This window comes from Rhinolophus sinicus, chromosome 3, assembly GCF_057876585.1.
Source record: "Rhinolophus sinicus isolate RSI-liver-muscle chromosome 3, RSI-T2T, whole genome shotgun sequence".
In the NCBI taxonomy this organism is placed as follows: Eukaryota; Metazoa; Chordata; class Mammalia; order Chiroptera; family Rhinolophidae; genus Rhinolophus; species Rhinolophus sinicus.
The window spans coordinates 102,112,747-102,122,157 of record NC_142503.1 but is presented as its reverse complement, the minus strand read 5'-3'; positions in this window follow the sequence as shown (position 1 = coordinate 102,122,157).

The following is a 9,411-nucleotide window of genomic DNA, read 5'->3' as shown; positions in this document are numbered from 1 at the left end:
CTCCTGGTGCACCAGCGCCCCCTGTGAGCCTCCCTTCTCTGCCAGGTCTGTTTCCCTGCAGGGGTGTGCAAGCCCCAGACCCTGGAAAAGTAGCACACGGTCTGCACACCCAGGCAATGACCAGGGGTACCCCAGGAAGGTCCATGCCCATGTCTGAATGCTTCCCACCTGGGCGTGGGCACTAGCCTGGAAGCTCCTCTCCGCCTATGCACTGGGCCGTTCCTCCCAGCAGCCACACTTTCACGTTCTCCTTGCCCCGGAGGAGGGGGAATTGTCCCTAAATGCTGAGCTGGAAGTTTTCCTAGGCACTCGCTACAACTGTAGTCTTCAAAGTCTGCAAACTTTTTCCAGTAGCAGGACTCATCATTCAAAGGAAACTTTGTCACTTTGCCCTTGCCTTTGCCCACAAAAAAGTCGGGCTGTGATCTGCAGCGATGAGAATGGCCCTTCCTCCCCCGACTCCTGCAGCTATCCAATTCTGCACCCCTCTTCCAGCCGCCAGCCATGTTCTCAGTTCCCAGGCCAGGATCTGCCCCCAATCTCCTGCTCAGAGCTGGAGCCTCGAAGAGTGCAGTCTGGGCCACCCCCTGGTGGCCACTTAGAGAAGCACATGTGTCCCACTGACGCTGATGGGTCAGTCACCACAGTCCTGGGGACCTCATTCCAAATAGACAAAGTGAATTTACTTTGCAAATGCAGCTTCGAGACAAGTCTCCAGTCCTTCCTATTCAGAAATTCTGGAGAAGGCACGAAGACTGGCCAGGGACTCCCCACCCTCTTCCCATCATTCCCTGGTCTGGTCATCACACACCGGAATAGAAATTCCTGGTCCAGTTCCCTACCAAGAGTCCAACTTCTTTCTTTACATCTGGGAAAAGGAGCTCACTACCCCCAAGTCTTACCTATCACCTTTTCTGCGCTGGGAGCACCGGGAACTCTGACCTCCTGGGACTCACACTACTCACTTACCTGTTGCGAGAGGTGAGCAAACAAGGGTTACAGATGCGCCGACAGGCACAGAGATTGAGTGGCCCATTCTACAAGCATGTACACCCCTACCTACCTCTTCCCAGGGCTTTTGTATTCAGAGGAATTAAATCGTAGAATCTTGGTGACATCTGGAGTCCAGCTGCCCCCTAGATTCTGCCAATGCCACCTGAGCACTTGCTCTCACCAGGCCCCTCCTGATGCGGTGCCCATCAGTCCTCGCAACACTCTGTAAGGGCAGTGTGTCCATGCCCAACAGGCAGATGTGTACAGGGGTGCAAAGGGGAGGTCACTTACCCAGGGCGACACCAATAGGCATTTGCAAAGTTGCACTTAATGTCAGGCGTGCTGGTGGCTCCTGCAGCTCAGACTTCCCTGCACCCACACATGACACCTGCGCCAAAGCCAGGCCCGCCAAGAAGGTTCAGAGCAGACTGTGAAACCAGCAGTTTGTCCCCAGCCTGTCCCTCATGCCCCTTCATCCCAGTCCTGCCTCCCACCTGGAGGCCCAGGACCATTCCACCCAGACCCTGCACCAGCAGCTCCTGCCTGGATGGAAACATCTCCCCCAGCTCACAGCCGCTTCATGCCAAGCAAACCCAGGACCTGGGGCCTGGAGCCTCTGGAACTGCTGTCTGAGAGCCCCCTCGGGGGGCAGGAGAGAGAGCCCAGGGTCTCGGCTGATTTGACAAGTCACCACTGTGGGCCTCCAGTGCCATACAGATAAAATCTAGATACTACTGTCTTCCTTGAAGGATAATGATCAAATGAGATCAAATGTACAAACACCCAGCACACAGTAGGTATTCAACAGAGTGTGCCTTCCTCATCCTCACCTTGCTCTTGTTAGTCAGGAAACCCCAGGGGTGTCAGCAATGCTAAGGCTAGGCCAGGTGCCCAGAGGGCCAGCGTGGTGGTGACCTTGGAGTGGGAAGGCAGCCCCAGGTAGAGAACCCTGGGGAATCCTGTCAGCCAGCTGGTGGTCTGGCTGTTCCCTACTAGCACCCCATCTGGAAAAGCCCTTCCAGAGCCATACAGGGGCCACTGGGGTTTCTAGAAAGGCTGCTTTCTGCTTCTCTGTGAAGGAATGACCAACCCGCCCATGCTTTCCGGAAGTGGCCATATCACCGCCCTTCCCAGTTGCCCTTGTTTCCCTGTGCTCATCTCCCCCGGCCAGCCTGCCACTCTCCCACTTGGGGAGGGTCAGCTCTGCCTCTGGCCCCAGCTGCGCCCGGGAGAGGGTCCTCTCCAGGCTCCTGGCAGCCAGCCTCTTCCAGAACACACATATGCCTGCTCTTCTGGCGTGGCCCTGGGGCTGCGAGCCAGAGCCTTGTGACTCTGCTCTTCCTCCAGCCCCATCGTTTTCCCTTCCTCGTGGGAATCTGCGCTCTGGCCACCAGGAGGCGCTGTTCCCCCTCAGACCTGATGAGACCACAAGTCAGAACCATTAGAGACCAAACTACAAACATTACTTACACTAAAAATTGTATGTATTTACTTAGTAAGATTAATAAAACTTTACTTAAAAATAATAAAATAAAAGAGGCAGAAGCCAAGTCATCACGGGGAGTGCAAGGGGAAGACAATGGCCTTTGTCTAATCGCTGCTATGAATCTGGCACTTCCCACGCAGGACCTTACCTCATCCTCCCACCGCCTCAGTAGGGGTGGGGTCAGGGGGCACCGGGCAGGGTTCTAAGTCACGAACAACAGAAACCGACCTCTGGCTAACATAAGCAAAAAATAAACGTCCTGCTCACAAAAGCGGCAGAAAAGGGCTCCAGGAAGCTGGCAACAGGAGACAGCTAAGATGGGGCCTCCAGTGCGGTTTGAACAGGATGCTGCCCCTGGCCTCTCGGCTCTCAGCTGCCGCTGAAAATTATCTCCAAGGGTCCCTAGTGCTTGTGGTACTGCTTCCCTCTGTCACCTAACCTCACCCTAGCTGACCTGAAATTTCATGCTGCTTCTGCATCACAAGCTCAGGGAAGCAAGCGGCTCCTCCCAAGCTTTGGTCCTGTCACCCCAACTTCAATCTTTATTCATTCAGCCAGTGCTAGGTCCCTGTGGACACCAAGCACCTAGACCCAGGCTCCCAGACTTCAGCTTTCCCTCTGAGGCTGCTGCTCACTGCTGCCTGCCTGTGGTAGAGTTGGAGGGGTGGGGGGTGGCAGAGGACTGGCTGCTGTACTACTGGCTGAGGAATTAGAACTGCATGGCCCCAGGGGTGGTGGGGAGTCTTGCGGGGAGAACAGATCACCTCTCTAACCAGAACTGGCCCTGACTGGAGGAAGAGGCGACCTACACCTGTAGGGGGCTCCCTCTGTCAGGAGAGTGCCTCTGGAGACCCAGACGGTAAGGGTAGGGGTTCAGGAAGATGGGCTGGGGGCAAGGACAACAAGGCAGCAGGCAAGGACCTTCTTCTTGGAAGGGGAGCCATGAGACCTGTGGCAGGAGTGGCAGTGGAGACCCCAAGGAGAATTCAGTCACTCACTTACTCACTCAATACATATTTACTGCTACAGGCTCAGTGCCACCCCGTGGAAGGACAGAGAAAAAGGGGCCAGTCCCTGTCCTCAGAGAGCTTCCCCCACCCAGACACACACTGCTTAGAATTAAACTCGGAGGGGCTGTACAACCAAAGGGAAGGGACATATCCCACCTGGTCCCTGGAGCCCACTGAAAAAGGGCACTCCAGGCCCCATCCCTGACGCACAGGTGGCTTCTGGAACTCCTTTTGGCTCAGGAAGGGTCCCCTTCCTATCCAGCCCTACCCCACTCTCAACCAAGGGAGGGGACTTTTGAAAGCAGCCCTGATCTGACAGGGACAGATGTTGGCACCAGGCTTATTCACAGGTATAACACCTGGACAACAGGATTTGCATGTAATTTGCAAAAGCTTGGCCTGACGCTCAAGCCAGGCAAACCTCTGGTTCCTGCTCCTGGTGCTCTGTCGCCTCACCCTAGGCCAAGTTTCCAACCTTTGCACTACAGAGAACGCCAGGACCCTTTTCTTGCTTTCCCCTAAACAGTTCCCACGAAGAAGCCAGAACAGGACCGACTGGGGCTCCCAATCCGCAAAGCAGAGCCTGGGGACTTCTGGGTGGAGGTTGGTCCAGCTCAGAGCTGAGAGCTGGCAGGTGAAGGTCTCTGGGCAGCTCTGAGGGGAAAGCCCTAACCTGTAAGAGGTTTTGCAAGCCCAGGACTCCAGGGGAAATCCAAGGAAGCTTCTGGACCTGCCCAACCCCAGTGGCCCCTGGTCCCTGGAAAGTAGTCAATGCGCCCTCAGTATTGGGTGAATGGATGATGGAGGGCTTCAATTCATCAGTCATTGTGAAACTGTCAGCTCAGGAACAGACAAAAGCCTCAGGGAGCTGGACTTGAATTCATAGAGGACAGCAGGGGAGAGCCAGGACTACACAGCCTGCTTCAGGAGTCAGAGAAAAAATATTCATCTAACTGCTGGTGAGTGAAAGGTGCCTTGAGCCAAAGCACTGTGCCTGCAATTCATACCTCATCTCATCTTAGCATCATAAGTACCCTGTGAGGTCGGCCTCTCACTCCCATTTTAGAGATGATTAAACTGAGGCTCAGGAATGTTAAGTGCCTTTTGCTTAAGGTCACACAGCTGGGCAGGCGTAAGGCCAAGACTCTAACCCAGAAGCTATTAGGATAAATTGGGTGAGAATGATGCGATGGCATCCTGGGTCCTTCCTCTGCTTCCTAGGATCTGATGGCTGAGTTCCCGGGGATTCCTCTTCAGTTTCCTTAGCGGCAAAATGCAATGATACTTACCTCACAAATATATTGCAAAGATTAAATGGCAATTAAGGCGTGTAAAGTGTTTAGGATAGTGTCTGGCACATGGTAAGCCTGGTATTAGTTAGTGTTACCTATTATTATTATTATTATTATTATTATTATTATTATTATTATTATTATTACTACTACTACTACTATTACTAACTGAAATTCATGGGCGGCCGGATGGCTCAGTTGATTGGAGCACATGCTCTTGACAGTGGGGTTGCCGGTTCAATTCCCACATGAGCCTGTGAACTGCGCTCTTCACAACTAGATTGAAAACAAAGGCTTGAGCTTGGAGCTGAGCCAACGGTGGGCAACCAGTGGGCTCAGTGTTTAGAGTGCGGTGCTCATAACATCAGGGTCACCAGTTCGATTCCCACATGGGCCAGTGAGCTGCGCCCTCCACAACTAGATTGAAGGTGGCGACTTGACTTGGAGCTGAGCTGTGCCCCCCACTAGATTGAGAAAAACAAAAAAACAACAACAGCAGCTTGACATCCTGGAGAAATGCACGGTTCCCCAATATTCCCCATTAAAAAAAAAGAAAGGAAGAAATTCACTCATTCATTCAACCAACGTCTGAGAAGCGGGTTCCAGCGGGTTCCAGCCTCCAACTACACATACGGAGACCCGCACCCAGGGGAAAGTCAGTGCTACAATGCTGAGAAATGGGCCATGAGGGGCACAGGAGAGGGGGGTAGCCTAGCCTTGAGATTTGGGAAGTGTCACTGCAGCTTCCTGGAAGACAAAAAGCCAGTCAATTCTCCACCCAGAAGCAGGAAGGATCTTTTCAAAATGCAAATGCACAGTAGAGGCTGTGGTAAGCCCTCCAATAGCAGGGTCCCTCTGCCCTGAGGAGGGGATCCAAAGACTCCATGGTTCACAGGTGGCCCTGCAGGCTCTGGCCACTCGGCCTCTGCTCCCAAGGCTCGGCCCCCATGCCCTGCACCTCACCCCGTCCTGGCCTCCTTCCCCTTCTCCCAAAGCTCAATCCCTTCCAGCTCCAGAGCCTCTGTTCCCATTGTCCCCTCAGCCTGCTTCTCAGGCATCGCTCCTCCTGCAGGGCCTAAGCTCTTGGGAGGCGGCTCCAGTGTCCTGTACGCACATCACAGCTGCACAGCTCCTGGGAACTCATCGCCTTGGTGACCATCTGTACTCCCCCCAGACAGAACATTCACCGAGACAGGGACTAAGGAGGAGGAAAGATATATGTGCCATGAGGGAAGCACCAAGAAAGGTTGCAGGGATCCCAGGTACCTTGACCAATTCATGTCGTGGACTTGGCTCTGGATCTGCCCACTCTGGGGAGATTGCAAATCAGGGAGCCCAGGACCCTTGACCTTCAAGGTAGAGGACCAGCTAGTTAACCCCCATGGTGTGGTGGGGGAGGCCCTATGTGCATGCTGCCTCAGGCCATAGGAGTGGGGTCCTCCAGCTCCCAATGGCCTCTCAGTTGTGTCACCACCACTAAAGCCCCGAATCCACCAAGCCACCACCATCAAGACTTCTGCCACCATCATGTGGGAAACAGAGACTAACTTTCCTAGGAAATCCCCTTGGAGCAAATTGGTACAACGAAGAGAACAGACTTTCATTTGGCATTTAAAAAAAAAAATGCTTGCGCCTAGTAAGTACTCAGTAAATATTAGCTATCATCATCAGTAATAATAATAAAGTACCTGGCACATAGTAGGTGCTCATTAAATGGTAGTTCCCTGGTCCCAGGGGGACAGAAGTTGGAGACAGTTGGCAGCCACCATCCCCACGAAGTCAGAGCTGCAGGAGAACACCAAATGCAACCCTTTGGTACACAGATGGGGAAACTGAGGCCTGAACAGGGAGGACTTGCCCAAAGGCAGAAGCGATTTCTGTCCCTCGAACTTGGGTCTCTTATGCCAACGCATTGTCCTCATGATAAACTCAGCCAGCCCAAGGAGAGAGGTTTGCAACGTGTGACACCCCTAGATTCAGATGGGCAATGCTTACTCCCAAGGAGAGCTTTGTGCGTTTGGGAGCTCAGGCTCCTTGAGGAGAATGCAGGCTGAGGCTTTGCTTTGCCTCTGCAGGAGGCGAGCACAGCTTCTTGACTTGGTGCAGCTCATGGAAGCCTGTTCTCCTGCACATCAGGAAGGGAGAGAGGTCACATGGGAGGCCCACCTGGCCCCCTGTCGATTCCACAGCTGCTGAGTCTTTAGCAGGTGTGGATATCAGTTTGGTCATCCAGCCCAGCAGCCCCTGGTGTTCAGAGAGCAGGGGCCCCTCTGGGCACTTGCTGTCTCCTGGCTTCTGGCCTTCCCTAGGACCTCAGCCCTAGCACTGGTCTGGTCTCCCTGACCACCTTCCTTAAGCCCCCCTTCACACTTCTTCACCCCTTGACCCATCCCCACAGGTCAGTGAGACCCTGAAGCAGGGAAGTGGCATTCACACTGGGCCTGAGTGACCTCAAACTCATGCCCTTCCTGCTTGGTCTCCCTGCCACCCAGATATCCCCAGTGCTGTGTCCTGTCGGTGCCAACACCAGTCTTCTTTCCCAGTGACGGCTCCTTCCACCTTCCAGTCTTTTTCTGGAGGAGGCTCATTCCCCAAAGGCCTGGCAGAATTCCGGAGTGTGACGGTGATGAGAGGGCCAAAGAACAGCTCCCAAAGCAGGAGGGCCAGCCATGCAGGTCACCCCAGGTGCTGTCAGCAAGGGAAGCTGCTCACATCAGCTCAGCCTGGGCACCTGCTCTGCAGGAAGTTGAGGGGACTTTGCTGGAAATCTGCCTTTAATCTTGGCTTCCTGTTTTCTGCCCTGGGGGACGCCCAGACGGGACTGAGTTTCAAACTATTTCACACCAGCTTCTCTAAACTGTCATCTCAAAGCAAAGAGGCTGGGGAAGGGGAGGAGCTAGGGTGGCTGAGAAGAGGCTCTTCCCTTCCCAGGAGACCCTGAGAGCAGACTGCAGCCCACCCATGAAGGTGCTTAAGCTCTGGACCTCTGGCCATCAATAACCAACCTAACTTTGCATCGAGCTACCCAGTTGGATCTTATCAAAATGCAGCCCAAAGTTCTGAGCTCCATTCCCTACCTCCGGGGTCTCCAGCTTCTCCTCTTTTCTCCTTTTCCTCATGCCAGGGACAGGTAGCCCAGCCTGGGAAAGCTAGTGCTTGTGCCTACCTGGCTGGGACGGGGCTCCTCATCAATTCCTCCCAAATCCTAAAACCCAAAGCCCCTGCTCTAATGATTTCCTTTCCTAAAGTCCACTGCATGGGGAAGCTTTGGAGGTCCTTAGACCTGAAGCCCACGCCTTGGAATGGACTCTGAGAAAGTTTTTTCCTGTTCTGAGCCTTGGTGTGTAAAAAGTGGCTCCAAATCCTGGCTTGACATCTCCATATCTCACAGGTGTCTTCAACTCAGTTTGTCCAAAATCCACCTCCTGAGCATTACTCCCAGCCTGCCCCTCCCCCAGGCCCTCCCACCTCAGCAAACACTACCACAGTTTCCTCGATTGCTCCAGCCACACCTGAGGACCAGGCCTGCTTTCTCCTGTGGCCTCACTCCCCACAAACAGCCTTTCATCAAGAGCTGTCACATGGCTCTCCTTTGTCCATCAGAGCTCACTCCTGTCACCACCGGCAGGACCATGCAAAGCATTGTCCTGGTCTCCTGCCCTTCACTCAATCATGTCACTCCTCTGCTTAAAATCCTTCAACAGCTCCCCATTGCTCATGTAACAAAACCCAAACTCACGTAACCAAAGCTTTGGTCCGCAGTGCCCTCCAGGCCCTGGCCCCTTCCTCATACTACTCTCCCCCGCTTACTGATCTTGTCCCTCAAGCTGCTGAGCCACCTGTACCTGACTCCTGGTCCACGCGCCTCCGTCGGGCACTCATCACCTTCATACCACAGGGTCTAATTGCCCTGCTTACTGATTTCTCCTCTTGGGCAAGACCCATACTTACTCTTTGCTCACTCCTTCATCTCCAGCATCCAGAACAATGCCTAGCACTTAGTAGGTGCTCAATAAGTATTTGTTGAATGAGTGAATGAATGAATGAAGAGGTTGGAAGTTACTTGGCTCTTCCACTAGAGGAGAGTTCTGTGGGAACAGGGCCCTTTATTGATTTGTCCCCTGTGCCTATGGTTCAGGGAAGTTAAAAAACTTATTTCACTCTGCTGTGAAGAGGTGGAGTCAGGATTCAAATGCAAGTCTGTTTGACTCCAAAGTTCACACTCTGGGCCACATAAACCCAGGGAAAATGTCAAATGTACTTGGGGTTAAGGGAAGATGGGTAGGTAACAAAACTGGGACAGGGATTAGAGCCTTTTCCCCAAGTCCCCACAGTCCTTTCCCATTTTGCAAGCTGACTCAGCCAGGGTAGGGGAGATGTCAACTTCTCCCTTCCAGAAGGCTTTGCAGAGCTGCTGAAATGCTTCCCTTTAGGCTAAGAGGTGGCCCCATCCGGCCCCACTTTATCATTCCATCTTGACCTCAGAGGAAAGAAAGGGAAACCAACTGAGCTAAGCACCCCCTCCTCCCTCCCCCAAAGCCGTTATCTTGCTGAATCTGTACCATCTCTCATAAGAGAGATGTATTTTGAGCCTGATCTTACAGAAGAGGAAACTGAGCTCCGAGACCTT